This window comes from Mustelus asterias, chromosome 28, assembly GCF_964213995.1.
Source record: "Mustelus asterias chromosome 28, sMusAst1.hap1.1, whole genome shotgun sequence".
Taxonomy (NCBI): Eukaryota; Metazoa; Chordata; class Chondrichthyes; order Carcharhiniformes; family Triakidae; genus Mustelus; species Mustelus asterias.
The window spans coordinates 3404732-3432678 of NC_135828.1; the positions used below are offsets into that span (position 1 = coordinate 3404732).

At 45.6% G+C, this 27947-nt stretch overlaps 1 protein-coding gene across 1 annotated transcript in view; it reads right to left on the reverse strand.

Annotated features, from left to right (window-relative positions):
- col13a1 (collagen, type XIII, alpha 1) overlaps positions 1–27947 on the reverse strand; it is a 234378-nt gene that overhangs the window by 204456 nt on the left and 1975 nt on the right. The gene's annotated exons all lie outside the window — the stretch shown is intronic.

Here is a 27947-nt window from a genome sequence, read left to right on the forward strand (position 1 = left end):
CCTGCTAGGTCCCCTGACGCTGAGGGGCAATTTAGCATGGCCAATCCACTTAACCCACACATCTTTGTAGTGTAGGAGGAAACTGGAGCACCCGGAGGAAACCCATACAGACAAAGAACATATCCCAGTTAAAATGGGGGCGCATTGACTCTGGTGCTTAAATCACGGTTTTGGGAGCTTCTCAATGCTGCTTATTTCACTCACTGAGAGATTACCCCAGTTGTATCTTTATTGAAAGTACGCGGTCAATGGAAGTTACTTCAAGTTCCATTATTTGTGGGCCAATGTTTGGGAATTATCATTATTGTGCAAAAAGAATAATCTCAGTCTATAAAAATGCCAAACTAACAATTCTAAAACTATTGGAATTTTGGTTACCAAAATTTCTCACTACAGGACTCACTGGGATCAGATATAAAATTATATTAAAGTCTTAATTATAACAGTGACTCAATCCCTCCTTCATTTGCCTAGCAAGAGAAAATGCCAACAATTGGAGAACCAAAGTGGGATCATTTATTACAAGGTACATTCTTACATTCATAAGAACATTTGACAAGTTATTATCAGCACCATCCATTGGAGCATGTCCGTCCTTTTTAAGAAGGTGATCTTTAAGATAACAACCAGGTCCCATCTGGAGATCAGGGCGAGAATACTTTTTCACATTTATAATCACTTAGCATTCTAACAAAAATCAAAATCTGTCACTTAATTAAGAAGTTCAAGAGTGGCATTGACTTGTACAAAAGGTTGTGAATGTAGCCCAATCCATCATGCAAACCAGCTTCCCATCCATTGACTCTGTCTACACTTCCCGCTGCCTCAGACAAGCAGCCAGCATAATTAAGGACCTCACGCATCCCGGACATTCTCTCTTCCACCTTCTTCTGTCGGGAAAAAGATACAAAAATCTGATGTCACGTACCAACCGACTCAAGAACAGCTTCTTCCCTGCTGCCGTCAGACTTTTTAATGGACCTACCTTGCATTAAGTTGATCTTTCTCTACACCCGAGCTATGATTGTAACACTACATTCTGCACTCTTTCCTTTCCTTCTCTATGAACGGTATGCTTTGTATAGCACGCAAGAAACAATATTTTTCACTGTATATTAATACATGTGACAATAATAAATCAAATCAAATCTCCAGTTCTTTCAAGAGCATATCAAATTCCCACCAGTGCAGGATACATTTATTTTGCCACGTGTTTGTTATTTTTCAATCGATCCCCTCTGTTAGGTAAAAAGGCTATAGGGTTTCACACAGAAAAAGCTTTGGAGTGAGGATGCTGTGTACTTATGATTGCTGTTTATTTTGCAAACACCATTGATGATGTGCCAAAAGCTCTCTCTCCCTCTCCCCCCGCCCAGTGGATCCCTGTACTTTATTTTTCCCAGCATACTAAACTTACAAATCAAATGGGAATAAACTTAAGATGCATCCACGTGGAGGCACTTGTCATTGTGCGCCAAATCTTATAAATAAAGTGAAAATGCTGTAAAGTCTCTTGTTGGATTTTTTTTTTTAGGGATCCAGATCACCAACGACCTGTCCTGGTCCCCCCAAGCCAACACTATAGTTAAGAAAGCCCACCAACGCCTCCACTTTCTCAGAAGACGAAGGAAATTTGGCATGTCAGCTACGACTCTCACCAACTTTTACAGATGCACCATAGAAAGCATTCTTTCTGGTTGTATCACAGCTTGGTATGGCTCCTGCTCTGCCCAAGACCGCAAGGAACTACAAAAGGTCGTGAATGTAGCCCAATCCATCACGCAAACCAGCCTCCCATCCACTGACTCTGTCGACTCTTCCTGCTGCCTCGGCAAAGCTATAATTGTAACACCACATTCTGCACTCTCTCCTTTCCTTCTCTATGAACAGTATGTTTTGTCTGTATAGCGCGCAAGAAACAATACTTTTCACTGAATGTTAGTACATGTGACAGTAATAAATTGAATAAACTCAAATCAAATCAAAAGCAGCCGGCATAATTAAGGACCCCCCGCACATTCTCTCTTCCACCTTCTTCCGTCGGGAAAAAGATACAGAAGTCTGAGGTCACGTACCAACCGACTCAAGAACGGCTTCTTCACTGCTGCCATCAGACTTTGGAATGGACTTACCTTGCATTAAGTTGACCTTTCTCTACACCCTAGCTATGACTGTAACACTACATTCTGCACTCTCTCCTTTCCTTCTATGAACGGTATGCTTTGTCTGTATCGTGCGCAAGAAACAATACTTTTCACTGCATACTAATACGTGTTAATAATAAATCAAATCAAAGCAAAGCCATTGAAGTTCCATATTTGTTAATTCACTGCGATTTTGAAAGCGCGTAAGCTGCCATGGCATTGAATGAACGTGGCTGCTAACAGGCTGTAAAGTAAACATTAACAAGTGTGGGCTGCTAACACAGCTTTGGATATGCATCAGAAAAAGTGATCCTTATCAAGTGGAATGAGCAAGGCCTTTAGTTATGAAATGGTGATGCCTTTAGCATATGCTGTGGTCTGCAAATCCCCAGCTTCAGTCCAGGCCGTTTCCCCAACATCCACGGAACATCCTCAGTCAGGCAACCATCTGGCACCTGCCACGAAAACTAATCGCAAAGGAAGGACAGAAGCCAACTCTTTTCCTGTCATCAGAGATGTCAAGGTTAACATTGGTTGCCTGAAAGGCATTCCACACCCTCCTCCCCTCCCTCCCACCCAGTCTCCCACATGCAGATGTCATAAACTAGCCGGGCCATCGCTATGACAGATATGCAACGCAGGGTGGCCGGCAGGATCCTGTTACAGAGAATGTGCGCCAGTTCCCATCGGCCTGACTCCAGGTAAACTGACAAGTTGTATTTCCTCTCCTCACACACCATTGATTCCAGTGTCAAGAAGCCTGACTGCTATTCAGAGCTGCTCATTTCTTTTTAAAGAGATTACTACTTACTACATGGGCGTGACACAGAAACCAAGAGCTAACAGCACACAAGGAGCCAAAAAAACTGTGCATGCGGAAATGTGTGGCACAGCGCGTCATAAGAAATAAGGTTTGAGAGCAGATTTCCACTCCATCTGACGAAGGAGCAGCGCTCCGAAAGCTAGTGGCGTTTGCTACCAAATAAACCTGTTGGACTTTAACCTGGTGTTGTTAAACTTCTTACCATAAGAAATAAGAGCAGGAGTAAGCTGTTCAGTCCTTCAAGCCTTTTGTATTATTCATTTGTGGGACATGGGCATCGCTGGCTGGCCAGCATTTATCGTCCATCTCTTGGAGGGCAGTTGAGAGTCAACCACATTGCTGTGGATCTGGAATCACATGTAGGCCAGACCAGGTAAGGACAGCAGATTTCCTTCCCTAAAGCACATTAGTGAGTGAACCAGATATGGTTCACTCACTGTTTTCATGGTCATTAGTAGATTTTTAATTCCAGTTTTTAAAAAAAATTGAATTCAAATTCCACCATCTGCTGTGGTGGGATTCGAACCCGGGCCCCCAGAACATTAGCTGAGTTTCTGGATTAATAATCTAGCAATAATACCACTGGGACGTCGCCTTCCCAAGGGTTCCAGCAATGAGACCATGACTACTTCAACCCCATTTTCCTGCACTACCCACATTTTCCTTGATGTTTCTAACGTGTAGAAATCCATGGATCTCAATCCTGAAAGTTCTCAATGACTGAGCCCCCACAGAGAATTCCAAAGATTCACCACCCACTGACTGGCGCTACAGAAATGCAAATATTTGATGTTATAGACAGCTTTTAGCTGTGCACTGGTATTTTATAAAGGAAAACAAAGAAAAGATTTGACCTGGATGCCACGTATTTACATGCAAAGCTCCAGGGACCTGGGTTCGATTCCCGGTTTGGGTCACTGCCTGTGTGGAGTTTGCACATTCTCCTTGTGTCTGTGTGGGTTTCCTCCGGGTGCTCCGGTTTCCTCCCACACAGTGAAGGATGTGCAGGTTAGGTGCATTGGCCATGCTAAATTGTCCCTTAGTGTCCCAGGATGTGTAGGTTAGAGGGATTAGTGGAATAAATATGTGGAATTACGGGGATAGGGCCTGGATGGGATTGTGGTCGGTGCAGACCCGATGGGCCGAATGGCCTCCTTCTGCACTGTAGGGATTCTATATATTTAGAACAATAGATTTCCTCCCGTGGTTAATACTTTTGTTTCTGGAAGTCGTGTTTTGGCTGCCAAATCCATTAAAACTTGGTTAACGCTTAAGAAATGCTGACCTACAGGTGGGAAAGAGAGTTTTCTTTAACGAATAACAAAAAGTGACCTTTTTGTATCAAAATTCCTCATTTTGTGAAAAACACAAAACTAACTTGAGGGACGGGAGATGAAAAACCTGCAGCTTGCCTCCATCCGTGACCATATTTGGAAATCCAATTCTCACTGCCACGTCTGTAATTTACATTTGCCTATGAATTAGCCCCAGTTATTCAGCACTGAAACTGAAGACTGAAAATCCAATTAACCTTCGGAAGCTGCATTTCGTATGCACATCTGTGGAAGATAAACTGACATCTCTGCTCTGATACTCCCTGGACTTTTTGCATTTCCATTGATACGGGATGAGAGTCAGATGGTGTGCTATTGTAGGGCAGGCAGTGTTTGCATTAAATCTCAGGAGTAGAAATGTGGCTGTTGTTTTGAATTTCAATCTGGTATCTAATTTAAAAAGACATTTTCTTTGTGCTTTCAGAGTAAGAATGACTAAGACAGCCATGCATTATCTGAGACAATAATGGTATGCATATGTAATATAATAACATGCTTTAATCGTGTTGTCCTGATGGGATGTTTTAAAAACATGGAAACTATGAAATGCTTTTTAGTGCTGGCAATGTATCTTCAATGGCAGTGCTTTTCAAACATATTATTTCTTATCATTTCCTCAAAATGTTCATTTGTTTAGAATATTGCAGTTGATGGGAGCAGCAAGTTACAAATGGACAGAGATAAAATAAGCAAGTGGCGGCACAGTGGTTATCACTGCTGCCTCACAGCGTCAGGGACTGGGCTGTCTGGGTCGCTGTCTGTTTGGAGTTTGCACTTTCTCCCCGATGTCTGTGTGGGTTTCCTCTGGGTGCTCGGGTTTCCTCCCACAACCCACAAGTGAGCAGGTTAGGTGGATTGGCCGTGCTAAATTGCCCCTTAGTGTCCTAGGGATGTGTAGGTTAGCAGGGTAAATAGGTAGAGTTACAGGGATAAGGCCCAGGTAGGATCGTCTTTTGGAGAGTCGGTGCAGACTTGGTGGCCTCCTTCTGCATTGTAGGGATTCTATGATTGTAGGGATTCCAAGTGGGCAAACAACAGCAGATGGAGTTCAAGGTGTGAGGTCACTGACCCGAGAAGGAAAATCTGAATATTTTCTTACTGGCTGGCAACTAGGAACTGTACAAGAACAAAGGGATTTTGGTGTCCAAGAATAGAAATCACTAAAAGCTCGCTGACAGGTTAAAAAAAAGTAATTAAAAAGACTTATGGAATGTTGGCCATTATCTCAACAGAACTGGAATTCAAAAGTGAAGAAATACTTCAGCTGTCCAGATCTATGTCAGACCCCATCTGCACTACATTTATTATTCCCATAGAATCCCTACAGTGCAGAAGGAGGCCATTCTGCCCATCGAGTCTGCACTGACTGTCTGACAGAGTATCTTACCCACGCCCAATCACCGTAACCCCTCATATTTACCTCGCTAATCCACCTAACCTACACATCTTGGGACACTTAGGGGCAATTTAGCATGGCCAATCCACCTAACCTGCATATCTTTGGACTGTGGGTGGAAACCACACTGTGGAGAAAACCCATGCAGACACGGGGAGAACGTGCAAACTCCACACACAGTCACCCAAGGCCGGAATTTAACCCAGGTCCCTGGAGCCGTGAGGCAGCAGTGCCAACAACAATGCCACCATTTGGGAACCAAACCCTGGAAAGATATATGGGCATAAAAGTTGGTACATTAGAAGTGTACTGGGAGCTAGCTACATATTCTTGGCTTGTATTCTCTTAGAGTTTATATGATTGAAAGGTTGATCTAATCAAAGGGTGGGATGCTCTCAAAAAAATTCTAAGTGTCGAATTCGCGTGAAAACTGGAGTAAATCATGCTGGTTTTTTCAGCGGGAGGTTTAAAATGAATCTCCCACACTCTGCATTGGAGAGTGCCCAAGCGTGATTCACTCCAGAAATAATTCCCGCTAGAGAGGACGGCAGCACAGCGCTGAGCGGGTCACTGAGCATGCGCCCATCTGTCAGCGCCGAGATCAGGGCATGCGCAGCGACTCCTGTCTGCTGGCCTCGCAATCGCTGGTCAGCCCCACAGCCCCCGCGTCGCTGCCTTACCAACCCCGCACGGCCCTATGCTGATCGCTGGCCTCCCGGACATGTCCGGACCAGCCTCGACCTCCCCAGCCACCCCACCCCCCCCCCCATGGCCCCCACCATGCCCCCCCCCCCCCATGGCCCCCACCATGCCCCTCCCCCCTCCGCCAGCCATGTCCGGACCAGCCTCGACCTCCCCAGCCAACCCCACCCCCCTCCCCATGGCCCCCACCATGCCCCCCCCCCCTCTGCCAGCCATGTCCAGACCAGCCTCGACCTCCCCAGCTCCCCCCCCCCCCACCCATGGCCCCCACCACCGCCCCCCCCCCCTCCGCCAGCCCACCTCAATCTCTTCCCCCTCTCCCCAATCCACTTTACTCCATCGGCAGTCCCAAATACCCCTGCCCCCACAGTGCCGGCACCCCCCCTTCCACCCCTCCAACTGCAGCCCCAACCGTCCCATGCTGATGGTCAACCCCGATCGCTGGCCTCCCTCTCTCCCTCCCCCAATGATCCTGACTGCAGAATCGCAGCGGGAACCCCCAACCCCTACAGATCACCCCCCTCCCCAAGAGGCCTCACCCCAATAGGCCCCACCCCCTTGGCACTGCCCGATGCCCAGTGGGCAGTGCCAAGGTGCCCCCTGAGCATTGCCACTTTGTCCATTGGGCAGTGCCAGGGGCCCAGGCTGGCACTGCCAAGGTGGCAATGCCCAGGGGATACCCCCCCAGTGCCCAACTCTCTGGGGGGGCCTCGATTGCCGCCCCCCCCCCCTTCCCCTCACTCCAGCAAGATCGGGCCACAAACTCCCTGCAAGTGGGGAGCTATACTAAACCCCGCTGGAGTGAAAAACTCCTGGCAGGGGGACAGGGGGCGAGGTGCAAGAGGCTAATGAGCCCGGAGATTTCAGTCCCAGGCCTGCTATTGCTATTTAAATTATATCACAATGAGCTGCTGCGTATATTCGGCCAGAAATCGGCACAGAGCTGTTGGTGCCAGAAAAGCTGCTGAAGTTGGAGGTCAAAGTTCAAAATTCAAATAGATTATATTAGTTAGTCCCGAGTACTAAGGGAGAGGCAACCCTAATGGGCAGGCGGATGGGATTGAGGTTTGGAATGGCAGAATCTGGTCAAGGGGCTGAATGGCCTCCTTTTGTTCCTGCAGACACCTAGGCCGGAATCTTACCACCGTTCACGCCGGCAGGATTTTCCTATCCCATGGAGATTTGGCTGGGTGCCAAATTCTCCGACCTCGCTGCTGTGAGAACGAGGCGTGAGCGGCCGGTAAGGTCGCCGCGCCCCCCCCCGAATCAAAAGCACAATGATGAACTAGACCGTGAAGAAAATTATACAGAAGGAAAATTCTCATTAAAAAGTACAGAGGACACCAACTTTCATTAAAGCATTCGAATTTCCCACACCTAACCCACAGGCGCACTCAAACAAGCTGAATTTAAACAGTGTGTACAGTTTGTATTCTATAAGTTGTTTAAAAGTTGCTAATAGCCTCCAGAACTTTCTTTGATCTTTCTGTTGTTCATTTCAAAAATCAATGTAACCTGACTGGAAGTGGATTTATAACCAAAAATAAAAAGTTTGATCTTATACTTTGCAAGTTCTCGTAATGTCCTCAGACTTTTAGATAATAAAGCTTCAGGTTACCGCAGCATAGACAAAGCCTCATTGAGAAATTCACCACGTCTGCCCATTTCTACAACCTCAAAATGTTGTAACAACAACAAGAGACTAATCTTAGTCCACGATTCTCTGAAAACTCCCCGCTGCGAATTTAATTTTTTGCCAAGTGTGATATGGAAATATTTGTGCCTTCCTTCAAATCAGGGTCGTCTCGCTATCATGTTTTGTGATCTCTTGACAATTGGACGACACCGCACATAATCCAATTGTTTTTGACAATGCTGTTGGCAAGACTAATACAAAGTACAATGACGCAATTTAATGACCTTTTAAATCTCTGGGTAGATTAATGCAATTCCAAATTCATTTTATACAAATACATACACATGTTTGCACAAAGACCCACAGGCAGAGGTAAGGGCACACACTAGTTTACTATGCTGCTAATTTAGTGCTGACAAGGGTCAGTTCTGGTTTTTATACGAGTACTGTACTGAACCTGCACAGTGTAAGTCAGAGGTTAATCGCAAAGCAAAATGGAGTGAAATCCTGTCCTCCCAGGAGTCTCAATCCACTTCATTGTGCTCTCAGGTCAGGTCAGTCCTCAGATTCAGGTTACATCAACACAATGGCCCTGGCCGGTGTGGTACAGTGGTTAGCACTGCTGCCTCATGGTGCCAGAGACCTGGATTCGATTCCCAGCTTGGGCCACTGTCTGTGTGGAGTCAGCACGTTCGCCCCATGTCTGCGTAGGTTTCATAGAAATCATAGAAATCATAGAAACCCTACAGTGCAGAAGGAGGCCATTCGGCCCATCGAGTCTGCACCGACCACAATCCCACCTAGGCCCTACCCCCACAGTTTCCTCCCACAGTCCAAAGATGTGCGGGTTAGGTGGGTCGGCCATGCTAAATTGCCCCTTAGTGTCAGGGGGACCAGCTAGGGTAAATGCATGGGGTTATGGGGATTGGGGCTGGGTGGGATTGTGGTCGGTGTAGACTCGAAGGGCCGAATGGCCTCCTTCTGCACGTAGGATTCTCTGATTCTATGCTCCGGTTTCCTCCCACAGTCAGAAAGATGTGCGGGTTAGGCGCGTTGGCCATGTTAAATTCTCTATGTACCCGAACAGACGCCGGAGTGTGGTGACTAGGGGATTTTCACAGTAATTTAATGTAAGCCGACTTGTGACACTAATAAATAAACTTTAACTATATTTTGTCATCGATGGTGGACAAATGGCACTTGCTGTTCATTCAAATTACACTTGCTTGCACCCTGTGAGGTTTACACTGGAACCTGCTGTGACGAAAGGACCAAAAGGGAAGCAGAGAGAAAACAGGGAACTATAGACCAGTGAGCCTAACGTCGGTACTGGGGAAGTTGCTAGAGTCCATTATCAAGGATTTCATAATTCGGCATTTGGAAGGCAGTGGTATAATCAGACAAAGTCAGCGTGGATTTACAAAAGGTAAATCATGTTTGACAAATCTATTGGAATTTTTTGAGGATGTAACGAGTAGAGTTGACCAATGAGAACCAGTGGATGTGGTTTATTTAGACTTTCAGGAGGCTTTTGACAAGGTCTCATTTGACAGAGTACTATGTAAAGTTAAAAGCACATGGATTTGCTAGCTAGCAGATAGGAAGCAAAGAATTGGCATAAATGGGTCTGATTGGCAGTCAGTGACCAGTGGGGTTCTGCTGGGATCTGTGCTGTGACCCCAACTGTTCACATTATATGTTAATGATTTGGAAGAGGGAACTGAATGTATTATCTTCAAATTTGCAGATGATACAAAGTAGGGTGGGAGGGTGAGCTGCGAGGAGGATGCAGAGATGTTTCAGCGAGATTTGGACAGGCTGAGTGTGTGGGCATCTGACTGCATTGCAGATGCAGTATAATGTGGATAAATATGAGGTTATCCACTTCGGTAGCAATAATAGGAAGACAGATTAGAACTTGAATGGGTGTAAATTGAGAGAGGTGGATACTCAATGAGACCTTGGAGTCCTCATGTATCAGTCGCTGAAAGTAAGTGCACAGGTACAGCAGGCAGTAAAGAAGGCAAATCGTATATTGGCCTTCATAGCGAGAGGATTTGAGTATAGGGATAGGGATGTTTTGCTGCAATTGCATGGGGCGTTGGTGAGGCCACACCTGGAGTATTGTGTGCAGTTTTGGTGTCCTTATCTGAGGAAGGATGTCTTTGCTACAGAGGGAGCGCAGCGAAGGTTTACCAGGCTGATTCCTGGGATGGCAGGTCTGTCATATGAGGAGAGACTAAGTCAGTTAGGATTATATTCACTGGAGTTAGAAGAGTGAGAGGGGATCTCATAGAAACTTATAAAATTCTAACAGGGTTAGACAGGGTAGATTCAGAAAGAATGTTCCCGATGGTGGGGGAGTCCAGAACTAGGGGCCATTGTTTGAGGATAAGGGGTAAACCTTTTAGAACTGAGGTGAGGAGAAATTTCTTCACCCAGAGGATGGTGAATGTGTGGAATTTACAGAATGTAGTGGAGGCTAAAACATTGTCTAATTTCAAGAAGAAATTAGATATCGCTCTTGAAGCTAAAGAGATCAAGGGATATGGAGGGGGGGCGCGGGGATCAGATAAGGGATTTGATGACCAGCCATGATTAAAATGAATGGCGGAGCAGGCTCGAATGGCCTCCTCCTGCTTCTAGTTTCTAAAACTGCAACGGGCCCTCTACAGAGATAGGTGTGGACAAGATAAAGAATGGTGCATTTATTTAACCAATCAAAGTGAAGAATCTACTGAGACATGGAGTGGAATTTTCCATTCTGGAGCTGAGGCTGGGTGCGGGGGGGGGGGGGGGGGGGGGGGGGGAAAGAGGGGAGTCAGCACCATTCCTGCCGGGTGGGGAGGTGGGGGAGGGAGGTCAGTACCATTCTTGCCGGGTGGGGGGTCAGTACCATTTCTGCTGGGTGAGGGGGGTCAGCACCATCCCTGTTGGATGGGTGGGGTGGGGAGACCTCGGCATCATTCCTGCTGGGTGGGTTGGGCGGGGGGCAGCTGAACGCACGCAATCTTTCACTTTCAGCTCATTAATGAAGCATCAGCGAGGAACCTGACCAATCCTGTGGCAGGATGGGTGCTTTCCTCCATCTCTCTAGCAATGAAGGATAAAATTCCATTTGCCTTCTTAATTACCTGCTGCACCTGCAAACCAACTTTTTGTGATTCTTGCACAAGGACAGCCAGGTCCCTCTGCACAGCAGCATGCTGCAATTTTTTACCATTTAAATAATAGTCCATTTTGCTGTTATTCCTACCAAAATGGATGACCTCACATTTACCAACATTGTACTCCAGCTGCCAGACCCTTGCCCACTCACTTAGACTATCTATATCCCTTTGCAGGTGTTCAGTGTCCTTGATATATTGATATATGACCATCACCAATAGGAGACACTCTAACCAGTGCCCCTTCACATTCCATGGTGTTATCATCACCGAATCCCTCACAGTCAACATCCTTGGGGTTACCATTGACCAGAAACTCAACTGGACTCCCCACATAAACACAGTGGCTACAAGAGCAGGTCAGAGGCTCGGAATACTGCGGCAAGTAACTCATCTACTGACTCCCCAAAGCTTATCCACTATCTACAAGGCACAAGTCAGGAGTGTGATGGAATACTCCCCACTTGCCTGGATGGGTGCAGCTCCAACAACACTCAAGAAGCTCAACACCATCCAAGACAAATCAGCCCCGCTTGATTGGCACCCCATCCACAAACATCCACTCCCTCCACCACCGACGCTCAGTAGCAGCAGTGTGTACTATCGACAAGATGCACTGTAGCAATTCACCAAAGATCCTTGGACAGCAAGTTCCAAATCTATGACCACTTCTATCTAGAAGGACAAGGGCAGCAAATCCATGGGAACACGACCACCTGCAAGTTCCCCTCCAAGCCACTCACCGTCCTGACTTGGAAATATATCACTGTTCCTTCACCATCACTGGGTCAAAATTCTGGAATTCCCTCCCTAACTGCATTGTGGGCCAACCCACAGCACGTGGACTGCAGTGATTCAAGAAGGCAGCTCACCACCACCACCTCAAGGGCAACTACGGATGGGCAATAAATGCTGGCCAGCCAGCGACGCCCATATCCCACAAATGAATTTTTTAAATGTACTTTATTCAAATCTGTTACCTTCAACCAGGTGAATTTAAGTGATCTATTGCTTCATTTTACTAAACTCCGCACACAAGACATTAAGAAAATTAAAGATGCAAGCATACATCTGAAAACAGAACTTTCTGAAATCAATAAAACTTTATAACATAGCAGTACAATTAGAGTAGGAGATACTCTGTTTAATAGAACCACCAAGAGAATATTTGTATTGCAAAGTAGGAATCATTTCAGAAGAAAGTTCACCAGGCTTAAAAAGCTTAAGCATGGCTAGCTGTGATATTGTCAAACAAATAAATCGGGCTAATTACAGATTTTTAGGTAAAATATTTGAATGGGTGCCCATTGATATTATGTGTCCCCCAGCAATACAGCAGTGGCAGCACCCCACCCTGCCTTTCCTGGGAAGTTCAAAGATGTCCCAATCTTCTGTTTCTCAAGCAAATATACAACACATATTAAATTACAAAAGATATTTATGTTCTGTTGCTTTTGGACCTCCTGCCGACACATTTGATGGTTCGAATAAAAATCAAGGAACATCTTCCTGACATTTTATATGAGCATCTAAATATTAATCATGCAATTAAATAAAACAAAGTATGCAAATTTATCCTACAAGGTCTTTCTTGAACACAGTTAAAGTCGGGGAATGGGAAGCTCTATGAGCCAGTCAGCTTCTTACAAGAAATCTTCACATCAGATACAAGACACCGATAGGTGAAAGTGTGAAAATGTTTCTCTAGCTCTTGGGGCTAAAGGGGTCGAGGGATATGGGGGGGAAAACGGGCTGAGGATATTGAATCTGATGATCAGCCATGATCAAAATGAATGGAGGAGCAGGCTCGAAGGGCCGAATGGCCTCCTCCTGCTTCTATTTCCTATGTTTTTCATAGAATCCCACAGTGCAGAAAGAGGCCACCTGGCCCACTGAGTCTGCTCCAGTCACAATCCCACCCAGGGCCCCATCCCCACAACCCCACGCATTTGAAGTTTATTTATTAATCACAAGTAAGGCTTACATTAACTGCAGTGAAGTTACTGTGAAATTCCCCAGTCGCCACGGTCCGGCGCCTGTTCGGGTCAGTGCACCCTAACCAGCACGTCTTTCAGAATGTGGGAGGAAACCGGAGCACCCGGAGGGAACCCACGCAGACATGGGGAGAATGTACAAAATCCACACAGACAGTGACCCGAGCCGGGAATCAAATCCGGGTCCCTGGCGCTGTGAGGCAGCAGTGTTGACCACTGTGATGCCCTAGCTAGTCCCCCTCACATTTACCCTAGCTAGTCCCCCTGACACTAAGGGGCAATTTAGCATGGCCAATCCACCAAACCTGCACATCTTTGGAGTGTGGGAGGAAACCGGAGCACCCGGAGGAAACCCAGGCAGACACGGGGAGAATGTACAAACTCCACACAGACAGTGACCTAAGTCGGGAATCGAACCCAGGTCCCTGGCGCTGTGAGGCAGCAGTGCTAACCACTGTGGCACTGTGCTGCCCTATGTTTTCTATGTTTCTAAAATAAGAGTAATGGACTGAGACGGAAGGCGGCAGATTGAATTACTGGGATGATGCAACAACATAAATGTATGCAACTTCAAAGCTAAATTGATAACTACCCTGTTAACCCTCAACCTGATCTATACATTGAACTGAAAATCTGACTCAGCCAGCCAGATAGCAGCTGTGTAAAAAAGCACTTTCAGAGGCATCCAGTCCCCAGACATGAAATTCAAAATGTGTCTTTGAGCAGCGCTTTGCCAGGATGTTTTAGTAAGGCATCTTTAAATGTATGGAGTGTAAGAATGGGCTGAATGTTAAGCCACTTAGCTTGACATTACACTGGGAATTATACGCAATGCAGTGTCAAGACAAAGCGTGGGGATTTTCCCATCCCGTCTACCAGGGGAATTGTAGTGGGTGGGACAGAAAGTTTGGCAGACCATTTAAAGGTCCGTTGACCTCGGGGTGAAGGGGGTGGGGGGGGGGGGGGGGGGGGGGGGGGTGGGGTGGGGGGGGGTGGGGGGTGGAATTTCCGATCTTGGGGTGCGCGCAGCCGGTGAATCCCGTTCAAAGCATCTTAAGACTCTAACCCCCACCAGAGGTCTTGCACCCCTGCACCGATGTCGTTGGCTGTTCTTTGATTCAAAGATGATATCTGGTCTGGATTGTGAGATTCTGTCAGAGGTCTTCATGTGACTGAACAGGCCGATTCTCGACCTGCAGATTTCAGGGAATATGGGACAGGACGTCCCACGAGATACTGAAATCTGGGGTGTGGGATTGGCTTCTTTTTCTTTCCTTGCACTGCAGAGTTAGGCCAAACAATAACCCTTGGGCTGCACAATCACCTTTGCAGCATTGTGCCACAATCAACTTGCCCATTCTAGCGGGAGTCAATGAGTTACCAGCGCGCTTAACCAAAGATGTTATCGGGCGGTACGGTGGTTTGCACTACTGCTAGAGTGGTTGGGGTGTGGAATGGACTGCCTGCTGTGATAGTGGAGTCGGACACTTTAGGGACTTTCAAGCGGTTATTGGATAGGCACATGGAGCACACTAGAATGATAGGGAGTGGGATAGCTTGATCTTGGTTTCGGAAAAGGTTCGGCACAACATCGTGTGCCAAAGGGCCTGTTCTGTGCTGTACTGTTCTATGTTCTGCCTCTCAGTGCCAGGGACCCAGGTTCAATTCTGGCCTTGGGTCACTGTCTGTGCGGAGTCAGCACATTCTCCCCGTGTCTACGTGGGTTTCCTCCGGGTGCTCCGGTTTCCTCCCACAGTCCGAAAGATGTTGGGGGGGGGGTAAGTTGATTGGTGATGCTAAATTGTCCCTTAGTATCAGGGGAACTCGCAGGGTAAATACATGGAGTTTCGGGGATAGAGCCGGGGAGGGATTGGTGCTGCTGCAGGCTCAATGGGCTGAATGGTCTTCTGTGATTCTATATCTCTGTGCGTCTGATGTAAAACTAGACGACCGCAACAATCTGTACGGCTGGTTCGAGAAAAGGAAACTCAGAACAAAACAACACTTTTGGTTATTGATTGATTCTTGCCATTGGTTTGCCTTACTTTGGAGATCTGTTTAAAGACCAAATGGTTAACGTAGCTATTTTGTCCTGTGAAGACAAACACAACATTTTACTTCCTGCTGTGGCATTACACGGCCTGAAGCACTGAAAAAACCAAAAAGAATGGCAATAATTCTAATGGCACCTGTTAGGTGAGTGATGACTAACAGGTGCCTGGAATATTGATAGCTTCTTCATTCAATCACCATCAATACATATGACTGGTACTGGGTGGTATTGGTGGCATGTCACTGACAGGTTCCTTGTTGAAAGGATACTGCACACTCGACAGATTACTAAAAACAGGTGGATCAGTCCATGCAGTTATTTATTATCTGAATTATGCCCTGCAACAGCTTCAGGAGTGACCAACAGGGACAAAATTAGTTCACTATCGCCCCCTCATTCACAAATGTAGGGGACAGGATTTTCTGGCCGTGCTCACCCCAAAATTGGAAAATCCCGCCCAAGGTCAACGGACCTTTGCACAGTCTGTGTCCCGTCTACTACGATTCCCGTGGCGGGCGGGACGGGAAAATTCCACCAAGGATGTAGAAAGATGGCCAATACATGAAGCTCAAAGCACGTTCTAATCAAAAGCCAAAAAATGCAACAGAATCGGCATCATCAAGCCACTGTCCCTTGCATTACAGGGATTACTTTGAGTGACCAATAGTATCTGCAACTAATTTTTTGTCATCGCTTTACCTTTGGTTTTGTAAGTTTAACTGCCAATGGCAATGTATACAGGTGGGAACACCTACAGCAGATAGAACACCACCTGTGATAATCGTCATTGATGCCAAGCCGTAACCTCCTGAGGACAACACAGGATTAGAGCAGAATTCTCTGGTCTTGTTCGCCCTATCATTGCTGCCAGCGAGAATGGAGTGTTTGGCGCTCACTGTAGCGGGACTGGAGAATCCCGCCGGCGCAAACAGACGGACAATTCCGTCCAACGTTTTGAGTCCATTTGACTCTTCTTCAGAACTAAGAAATGTGATGGATTTTATACCCGACTCAAAACATTGTCACTGTTTCTCTCTCCACAGATACTGCTAGACTGGTAGAGTCTTCCCAGCACTTTCTGCTCATAGAATCCCTACAGTACAGAAGGAAGCCATTTGACCCATCGATTCTGCACCGACAACAATCCCACCCAGGCCCTATCCCTGTAACCTCTCATATTTACCCTAGCTAGTCCCCCTGACACTAAGGGGCAATTTAGCATGCCAATCCACCTAATCCGCACATCTTTGGACTGTGGGAGAAAACCGGAGAACCCAGAGGAAACTCACGCAGACACGGGGAGAACGTGCAAACTTCACACAGACAGTGACCCAAGCCGGGATTCGAACCCAGGTCCCTAACCTCTGTGCTACCGTGCCACCCACAGGGAGAACGTGAAGACTCCAAACTGACAGAGACCTGAGGCTGGAATTGAACCCGGGTCCCTGGTGCTGTGAGGCATAGAACATAGAACATAGAAAGCCACAGCACAAACAGGCCCTTCGGCCCACAGGTTGCGCCGATCACATCCCCACCTCTAGGCCTATCTATAGCCCTCAATCCCATTAAATCCCATGTACTCATCCAGAAGTCTCTTAAAAGACCCCAACGAGTTTGCCTCCACCACCACCGACGTCAGCCGATTCCACTCACCCACCACCCTCTGAGTGAAAAACTTACCCCTGACATCTCCTCTGTACCTACCCCCCAGCACCTTAAACCTGTGTCCTCTCCTAGCAACCATTTCAGCCCTTGGAAATAGCCTCTGAGAGTCTACCCTATCCAGACCTCTCAACATCTTGTAAACCTCTATCAGGTCACCTCTCATCCTTCGTCTCTCCAGGGAGAAGAGACCAAGCTCCCTCAACCTATCCTCATAAGGCATGCCCCCCAATCCAGGCAACATCCTTGTAAATCTCCTCTGCACCCTTTCAATGGCTTCAACATCTTTCCTGTAATGAGGTGACCAGAACTGCGCGCAGTACTCCAAGTGGGGTCTAACCAGGGTCCTATAAAGCTGCAGCATTATCTCCCGACTCCTAAACTCAATCCCTCGATTGTGCTAACCACTGTGCCACCGCGCTTTTGTGGAAATTTTTGCATTGGCAGTATTTTAATTTTATTATAATTTTACAACATGTAGTACACAGAGGAATTATCTTCCAGTGAGCCAGAAAATACACTGCTTTAAATTAGGAGTCTGCTACACCCCAATGTTGCTGGCAGAATCTGAGATGGCCCTCACCCTTCCAACAAAAAAAAAGGCATCTCTTTTGTCTCTCCTTAGAGCTCCTGGGTTTTTCTCTCTCTCCTATTTTAACAGGGTGTTCCCTAATGATACTATCTTTCCACTGCTATTTCATCTCTTTTCCACATTGCTTATATAGGGTCATACTCTCTTCGCTCCCACACCCCTAGTCATTCTCTCCTTGCAGTTACTCAAATGAGTTGAGACGATGTCTCTGTTTTTTCCGTTTGAAAGAATCCCTGTTCACCCAGTCCCATGAGATTCCTCCCTCATTTCTGTGTTTCCCAAGAGGGCATTGTATTCAAAAATAATCTTTTACTCTCTAGAATGCAGTGGAAGAGGATTCAACCGTTTTAAGGAAGACTTTCTCCTGAGTACTATTGCCGTAGAAAGTACAGAGCTTATTTACAAACACCACTAACCTCTGCTCCTGCCCCGAATCCCTGCCAATCACAGCAAAAGGATTGGCACACACAGCAGAGGACAATGAGTTCCTGAAACTGCGCCCTGAAGCATCAATTTCCGAGGAAAATGTAATATTCTCGCATCTTCACTTGCATTATATCAATCTGTTTAGATCATGTAGCAAACAGGTCATACTACAACACTGTTTGAAAAGAATCAAGGTTTAGCGGCAGTTCATCTATTTTCTCAATATTTAGACTTGAATATATTTATCATGACACCAGTACGTGGGGACTGAGATCCCTGGATTTCAAAAGCAGACTGCAGATCATATGTTTTGAGTTTTCTCCCGAGTCCGGAATCAAGCCAAGTTGGGAGATAAATGTCAATTTGAGAAAATACTGCAAAGAAATACAATTATTCTTAAGAAAAAGCTTTTAAATAGTGTATTAAAAGCTTAGAAATGACTATTTGCCATAAATAGGATCCGAATGCTTCACATGTCCATATGATACTTGTATTTGCTATTTTAACAGAGGTATTCACATCCATTGAAAATAGCAGACATACTAATAAGCTGAGTGTCCATGTGTTAACATGCCAACTAATTTCTGCACTTAAGTCTTTATAGCGGTTTTTGCCAAGTAATGTTTGAGTTATAAGCTTTAATATGATCAAATCTAGCTGCAATAAAACTATCAAAATGATTTTGAAATGAATTTCAAAAAGAACCTTAATTTTTGAAATCTTAAAAAAAAGTTAATAGTTACTCTGGTTCAGTTTAAAGTTTATTTATTAGTGTCACAAGCAGGCTTACATTAACACTGCAGTGAAGTTACTGTGAAAATCCCCCAGTCGCCACACTCTGGCGCCTGTTCGGGTACACCGAGGGAGAATTTAGCACGGCCAATGCACCTAACCAGCACGTCTCTCGGACTCTGGGAGGAAACCGGAGCACCCGGAGGAAACCCACGCAGACTTGGCTGTTTTCACTGTAGTCAGTTTATCGATAAGTTTGTTCTAATTGTTTTTGTTATTAGTAATCACTGAAACATCTGGCCATTTTCCTACATTGTGTTCCTTTAGCTGGGACAGATGTTTGAAACATAACAATCCCTTTAACCCACCAAAAAGGCAGGCAGAAACTCACAAACGTTGACCCGTCTGGACCTCATCTAAAGTGGACGTATCAAAAAGATACTGCAAGGGGTCTTTGCGGCAGACCCCAACAGTCACAGATTTGTCTTAGCGCAGAGCCAGGAGGGAAGAGCTTGGCAATTGGGTGGGTGACAGGGGTGTGAAATGGGCTGAGAATAATCAAGGCAGGACTGGAAGATCCGACTAGCGGGGGTGGGGGGGCCGGAAAATTCTTGGGCATATTTTCATGTGTGCATATTTTGGTGAAACATACTACTAACAGATGGCCTAGATTACAGTCAAGAACACGTGCAATGCAATTGTTTCTGTGGGACACCAGTATCTAATCTCTTCCCATCTTGATCTGATCATTTATTCAGCTGCTAATACTCTTCCCTGCATTTTGCATCCAACTGCTCTCCTCTCATTAGTTGCAAGCATCCAAGGCAAAATCCTCAGTGCCCAGCTGGTGCATTCAGATGTAAGCAGAGTGTCTGCTTTCTTGCATCTTTCTGGCATTCAGGTGTTGTGGCTAAAATCGAAAGTCGCAGCAAGCAGTGATTTAGGGATGAATACAGAAAGGAAAGACAGAACAGAGACAAGAACCATTTGGGCAGACACAAGCAATGCAGAAAAACTTTGGAAAAAAAAGAGGAGAATATGTTGGAGAAAAGAGCAGTTCCGGGGTGAGGAGAAGCATTGAAAGTAAATAAGTTATTTGTTATATTTTAATAACACAACATAATTGGACTGGGTCCACTTCTGTCCAAATTTAATCAGTTCCAGATTCTTAAGGTCCACAACCCTTGTAATGCAAGTTATTAGAAGATCTTGTTCATTGTTCATTCAATTCACATCGATATAGTTGCTTCTGAACATCTCCAAGTGCTTTGCAGCCAATTAATTATTACACTGCTTGAGGAATGAATGCTGATCAGACAAAAGGAGACTCCCTTGCTCTTCTTCAAGTAATGCCGGGGGATTTTTTACAGCTACCCGAAAACATAGACGGGGCTTTAGTTTAACCCCACATCCTTCCTCTTTATTGCACTGAAGTTTCCGATTAGACTATGCGCTCAGGACCCTGGAGTAGTAGGTCTTAAATCCGTAACATCTGACTCGCAGTATAACTTCTGCAGTTAATTTCTCTAAGCTTGTTAGCTCAACCAATCATTCAAGCATTGCAAAGTAATTCACTGTTTACTGAGATGTATGCTACTCGCATGGTAACAGGACTCATTCCGTACAAATACTGAGTGCCTAAGAAAAATGGCCGCAACTAAAGTCACTTTACACCCAACTGCCACAGTACCCCTGAGGCCAGGGAACACAAACCTTCATAAGATGTTTTTTTTTGCAAAGGCTAATTCTGATATCCATTCATACTAGCCATTTTTTCAGTCACTGTGGAATTCTCAATGCATTTGAAACCAATATGGAAGACTTTGCTTCATGTGTACAATCTGATAAAATTGGATAACAGCTTCTGGTAACTTAAGAACTTACAAGAGACTCGTGACCTGTGTTCTCAGAGTGCTACCAGAAATTCTCAATACTCTGAACTGTTGAAATAGTGTAAGCAGATATTTCTGAATCTTTCAAAGCAGGACTGCCTGGATTAATTCTTAGATATACATAAACATCTTAAAACAGTTTTAAAAAAGTTTATTTATGTATTAGTCACAAGTAGGCTTACATTAACACTGCAATGAAGTTACTGTGAAATTCCCCTAGTCGCCACACTCCGGCGCCTGTTCGGGTACACGGAGGGAGAATTTAGCATGGCCAATGCCTAACCAGCACGTCTTTCAGACTGTAAGAGGAAACTAGAGCACCCGGAGGAAACCCATGCAGACACGGGGAGAATGTGCAGACTCCACACAGACAGTGGCCCAAGCCGGGAATCGAACCCAGGTCCCTGGTGCTGGGAGGCAACAGTGCTAACTACTGTGCCACCGTGCCCACAGTTCTAGAATTCTGATTTTATGCAACAATATCGGCGGCATGGTGGCACAGTGGTTAGCACTGCTGCCTCACGGTGCCAGGGACCCAGGTTTAATTCTGGCCTCGGGTCACTGTCTGTGTGGAGTTTGCGCATTCTCCCAGTGTCTGTGTGGGCTTCCTCCGGGTGCTCTGGTTTCCTCCCACAATCTGAAAGACATGCATCGTCCCAAACAGGCGCCGGAGTGTGGCCACTCAGGGAATTTTACAGTAACTTCATTGCAGTGTTAATGTAAGCCTACTTGTAACTAATAAATAAATGTTACTTTAATACCCAATTCCAAAATATCCTCAAGTTAATCATAATGTAATCAATTAGAAATATTTAACATTGATCATTTTAATTTGAAAATAAAGAGGAGAGTATTCATTGCCTTTTCAACTAAACCTCACCCACTGTATCTAATACATTCCTACCATGACAGTGTCATCCTTAAAACATTCCTCAGCCAATTAGAAATTAAATAGATTCTCTCTTCCTGATGATAAGCAAGTAAAATCCATCCATAAAAAAATCCATCCATCAGTAAAATCTGTCCATAAATCCTGTTTGGAATTCTCTATCCTAGAGGGATGTGGAGGCTCAGTCATTGGCGAGAATTCACCAGTCTCGCACGCCCCATCATCACTGGCAAGAGGACAGAGAATTTGGTGTTCAGACTAATCTCCGTTCACTGCAGCGGGACTGGAGAATCCTCATTGTAGGTGAGGTCAGAGAATCTGTCACATTGGCTATGTTTAAGGTAGAGATTGATAAGAGTTCTGATTGACAATAACAGCAAGGGTTATGGGGATATTGGGTGTCAAAAGCATTGAAGTGTCTGATCAGCCATGATTGGATTGATTGGTGAAGCAGGCTCGATGGACAGAATGGTGGAGCAAGCTCTATGGGATGAATGGCGGAACAGGCTCGATGGGCAAAATGGCGGAACAGGCTCGATGGGCAAAATGGCGGAACAGGCTCGATGGGCAAAATGGCGGAACAGGCTCGATGGGCAAAATGGCGGAACAGGCTCGATGGGCAAAATGGCGGAACAGGCTCGATGGGCAAAATGGCGGAACAGGCTCGATGGGCAAAATGGCGGAACAGGCTCGATGGGCAAAATGGCGGAACAGGCTCGATGGGCAAAATGGCGGAACAGGCTCGATGGGCAAAATGGCGGAATAGGCTCGATGGGCAAAATGGCGGAACAGGCTCGATGGGCAAAATGGCGGAACAGGCTCGATGGGCAAAATGGCGGAACAGGCTCGATGGGCAAAATGGCGGAACAGGCTCGATGGGCAAAATGGCGGAACAGGCTCGATGGGCAAAATGGCGGAACAGGCTCGATGGGCAAAATGGCGGAACAGGCTCGATGGGCAAAATGGCGGAACAGGCTCGATGGGCAAAATGGCGGAACAGGCTCGATGGGCAAAATGGCGGAACAGGCTCGATGGGCAAAATGGCGGAACAGGCTCGATGGGCAAAATGGCCTACTCCTGTTCCAATGTTAGGGCCAAGCATCGACTGACTTTACGGCAGTTTTTAATTTTAACCACGTGGGAGGATGTCTTTAGTGTTCAATAATTCACTTTGACAGCACCTTCCCTACCAGTGCTGTTCTCATTAGAGATCAGTGCAATGAATCCAAGGTAGATCTCACGCAGCGGCACCTTCACTGTCCAGTATAAAGGAGGACTGGAAATAGCCATGAATCCCCACATTCCAGTTTCACGGATATGATGCAGCAAGAGTGTAGGCTTTGAATGAAGACAATGCCAACATAAGTTGAAGTACAAACAACTAAATAAATTTCAAGTGGGGCAAGTACTTGCGTAAGACATTGCCTCTGAAAATTCTGACAAGTACGTATGACTGGGAATATTATCTTGGTTATTCTTAAAGATGAATCGTATTGTAGGATTGCTTGACACTATTTGATTTGACTTATTATTGTCACATGTATTAGTATACAGTGGAAAGTACTGTTTCTTGCACACTATACAGACAAAGCATACAGTACGTAGGGAAGGAAAGGAGAGAGTGCAGAATGTAGTGTTACGGTCACAGCTAGGATGTAGAGAAAGATCAGCTTAATGTGAGATAGGTCCAATACTGTGAGGGTAATTCAACCTCCCCGTGGTTTAGAAAAATACATTCTGGAAGTTCTCAGCAGGTGTGGCAGTGTCCATGGAGAGAGAAACAGAGATAACACATGTGGCCCTTTGTCCAAACACTGGATTCAGTGGCGTGAAACATTCACTCTGGCTCTCTCTATACATGGATGCTGAGCTTTTCCTGCATTTTCCAGAATCCACAGTACTTTGTCCTGACTAGTTTTGTTGGCTTTCAGTGTGAAGTTGTGCAGATCCAGCAAAGCAGCATCGCAGTCAGGGAGGAGTGGAACAATCCAGGGGAATTCCAAATGCTGCTGACCGACCAACCTGGAAGACCTTCCCATATCCAGCTCAATTCCTGAACAGTAGGATCCAATAAAGTCAGCTGTATCAGCCTCCTGTGCACAGGCAACTGGGATGGACTATCACCATCATCGGGACTGCTTTGATCATAGAATCCCTGCAGTGCAGAAGGAGGCCGTTCGGCCCATTGACTCTGCATCAACCACAATCCCACCCAAGCCCCATCCCCGTAACCCCACATATTTATCCTGCTAATCCCCTGACACTAGGGTCAATTTTAGCACGGCCAATCAACCTAACCTGCACATCTTTGGACTGTGGATGGAAACCGGAGCACCCGGAGCGGAGCACATGGCGGGAGCTTGTAAACTCCACACAGACAGTGACCCAAGCCGGGAATCGAACCAGGGTCCCCAGCGCTGTGAGGCAGCCGTGCTAACCACTGTGCCACCGTGTGGCCCTCCACTGTGGCACCGGGATGAAAACAATGCTGAAATCTATGACCTCAAAGAAGGTAAACGAGCAACCTTCATTATCTGACAGAACCAAGCTTCATTGAATAAACCAAAGTGGGTTGTCTGTTGACAGGAGAATTATTTACAGTCTTTACTCTGCCAGATCCATTACAGGAAATCAGATTTTTCCAAGGGGTAAAACTTTAGAGAAATTAAAATGTCAAAATGTGTAATATGTTAGGAAGGGACTTAAAATAATTCATATTTCCTGCATATTAGGTTAGGTTACATTGACCCGAACAGGCGCCGGACTGTGGCGATTCGGGGAATTTCACAGTAACTTCATTGCAGTGTTAATGTAAGCCTTACTTGTGACTAATAAATAAACTTTATTAATGCTATAGGGTACATTGTAATTGATTTTAATTTTATAAGTTTGAACATTTGCATACAGGTCTGGTGAAGAGTAAAATAACTTCTTCCTATTAAAGTTAACCAGATTTCGACGATGGTATAAATATTTAACTAAGTTCCAATCAGTTCATTGCCAAACCGCCCCATCACAATCCAGACACACATCAGGTTTCAGCTAGCGAATCTCGAGACAAGCCAATTTTACCGGTGTTCCAATTTCCCTTGCCCAAGAAGCCAGCTTTATCAGTCACTGGAGATTTAGAATGCAACTACTGCTTCCCAATTCACTTCTTGTGGGTGAACACAAGCCACCGCTGCTTGGGTCACCGATGCATTCATTCAATCAGTGGCTGTGGTCATGTGGTCTGGGTTTAAAGTAATTTCAATGATACCTACTTCCACAAGATCCAAATGTGAGTGGAAAAAATTAAAATAAAATCCAGATGTGTACCTAATGGACTGTATAAACAGTATCAAAACAAAATTATTGTTGAAGTCCTTATCAGCACAGTCAGCATGTTCTTGTCAGGCAAAATGTAAGTAAATTTATAACTTTATCTTTCAATGTAGAAATGCAAAATCTCAAAGATGCGCAGCCAATAAGTCAACTTTGTCTCTATGCTTCTCAAGTTATTTTCATTTTTAAAATAGTACTGTTGAGATGAAAAATACAAGGCCAAAATATAAAAGCAGAAGAGACCACAGCACCATAAGATATAGGAGCAGAATTAGGCCATTCAGCCCATCGAGTCTACTCCACCATTCAATCATGGCTGATAAGTTTCTCAACCCCATTCACCCACTTCTTCCCCATAACGCTTGATCCCCTGACCAATCAAGAACCTGTCCATCTCTGTCTTAAATACACTCAATGACCCGGCCTCCAGAGCCCTCTGTGGCAATGAGTTCCACAGATTCACCACCCTCTGGCGGAAGAAATTCCTACTCATCTCGGTTCTAAAGGATCAGTGCGACGACATCAGCTATTTACAATCTACATTAATGATTCGGTGAAGGGACAGAGAATAACATGTCTAAATTTGCTGATGATACAGAACTAGGTGAAAAGGTAAGCTGCGGGGAGGATACAGAGAGGTTGCAAAGAGATATAGACAGGCTAAATGAGTGGGCAACAAGACGGCAGATGGAGTATTATGTAGGGCGGTGTTGAGTTATTCACTTTGATCATAATAATAAGTTTTAAAAAGGTGAGAAATTTGTAAGTGTTGATGTTTAGAGAGACCTGGGTGTACTGGTACAAGGAATGCTGAAAGTAGCATGGAGGTGCAGCAAGAATTAGGAAGGCAAATGGCTTTTATTGAAAGGGGGTTGGAGTACAGGAATAAAGAAGTCTTGCTACAATTGTACGGGGCTTGGTGAGGCCATATCTGGAGTACTGTTTACAGTTTTAGTCTCCACCTTGAGGAAAGGATATACTGACATTGGAGGGGGTACAGCGAATGTCCATTAGATTGGCTCCTGGGATGAGGGGGGTGTCCTATGATGAGAGGCTGGGTGAATGGGACTTGTGTTCGTTGCATTTAGAAGAATGAGAGATGATCCAATTCAAACATATAAAATTGTGAGGGGGTTCGATTGGGTGAATGTTGAGGGATTGTTTCCAATGGTCGGGGAATCTAAAACATGGGAACACAGTCTCAAAATGAGGGGACGATGATTTAGGACAGAGATGAGGAGAATTTGCTTCACTCAAAGAGTTGTGAAGCCCAAGATTAGTCATGATTGGAGCAGGCTCGATGGACCATGTGGTCTACTCCTTATTTTTTATGTTATTAACAGACTCAGCAACTTTCTCTGAGAAGCGGGTCCCATGTCCAGTTCACCTAGATTCCTTCTTTTCCGACTGTATCTGACATGAATCCGACCAATATTGGACCATTTTATACCAGCACTCAGGAGGCTTTTTAATGATTCTAATCCTGACCCGATTGGGAACTGTTCCAGGAAAGAATTAATGATCCAGTAATACGTCATCAGAACAACCACTTCTCCACAGCCACTGGAAATGTTTTCCTTTCTGATTGACTGCAATTCCTCATCTTTATCTTAAATACAACCATTTTTACAGGGCAAAGACAGATCACTGGGCTCCGGAGCCTCCTCCCATAATCCCATCTACATAACCTTCAATTCCTTTCTCCCTCATGTACTTATCCAGCTTTCTTACAAGGCATTTATGCCACTAGGGGCGCGGCACAGTGGGTTAGCACTGCTGTTTCACAGCGCCAGGGACCCGGGTTTGATTCCAGCCTCGGGTCACTGTCTGTGTGGAGTTTGCACGTTCTCACCGTGTCTGTGCAGGTTTCCTCCGGGTGCTCCGGTTTTCTCCCACAGTACAAAGATGTGTTGGTTAGGTGGATTGGCCACACTAAATTGCCCCTTTGTGTCAGGGGACCTAGCTCGGGTAAATGCATGGTGTTATGGGCTAAGGTCTGGGTGGGATTGTGGTCAGTGCAGACTTGATGGGCTGAATGGCCTCCTTCTGCACTGTAGGATTCTATGAACTTGCCCCAATCACATTATCATCACTCTTTGGATAATGGAAATTTTTCCTCAATTTCATTTTGGATTTATTAATGCCAGCTCATACTCACAGATGCTATATCTGATATATTATAATACATTCAGCCCATCAAGTCTGCACCAACAACGATCCCACCCAGGCCCTATCCCCATAACCCCACATATTTACCCTAGCTAGTCCCCCTGATACTAAGGGGCAATTTAGCATGGCCAATCCACCTAACCCGCACATCTTGAGACTGTGGGAGGAAACCGGAGCACCCGGAGGAAACCCACATAGATACGGGGAGAACGTGCAAACTCCACACAGACAGTGACCCAAGTGGGAATCGAACCCGGGTTCCTGGTGCTGTGAGGCAGCAGTGCTAACCACTGTGCCACCCATCCTATTAAAATAGAAAAGTTCAAACTAGTACTGAAAAAAGCCCTGCATTTCTATAGCACCTTTCATGACCACGGAATATTCTAGCGTGTTTGACAGTTAATGAAGACTTTTCTAAGTGTAGTCGCTATTTTAATGCGTGGGAGTGGAGGTGTTTAATTGGTAACTGGGTACTCTTGAAGTTTACCTACTTCGAAAGTGCTACACCGCACAGCAATCCAATATGTGAGGTTCTCTGGGAAGTGGGAAGGAGACTTGCTTTACACTCTGGAAGGATCCCCGTCCTACTCTGTTTGACTCACCGGGTCCCAGGAGGCCGCAGCAGAGAGAACCACCTGGGGGTTCCCATCCAGGAACAAGAAAGCCAGGCTTTAGGACGGGAGCGACAACATGTGGAGGACTGGCTGAGGAAGGCAGCGGCAGCAGTCCCCGTGGTTAGCAGCAGTCTCTAAGAACACAAACACTGATGCCAAAGCTTAACCCAAGCCTGCCGCACACAAGCTGTTTCTTTAGATAGAATGCAGAATTTACAGCAATGTGAATCTGGTTATGGGCGCAAAATATTCTCTGGGAAACGGATAGTGGAGATTTTCATTGCAAATTAACACATTAACAAGAGGTGAGAGCGGTGAATGCAATCCTCACCTCTGCATTTGATGCAGGTTTACTTTCTACCTCTGGTGATGTGGACTCTTATAAAACAATCCATCGT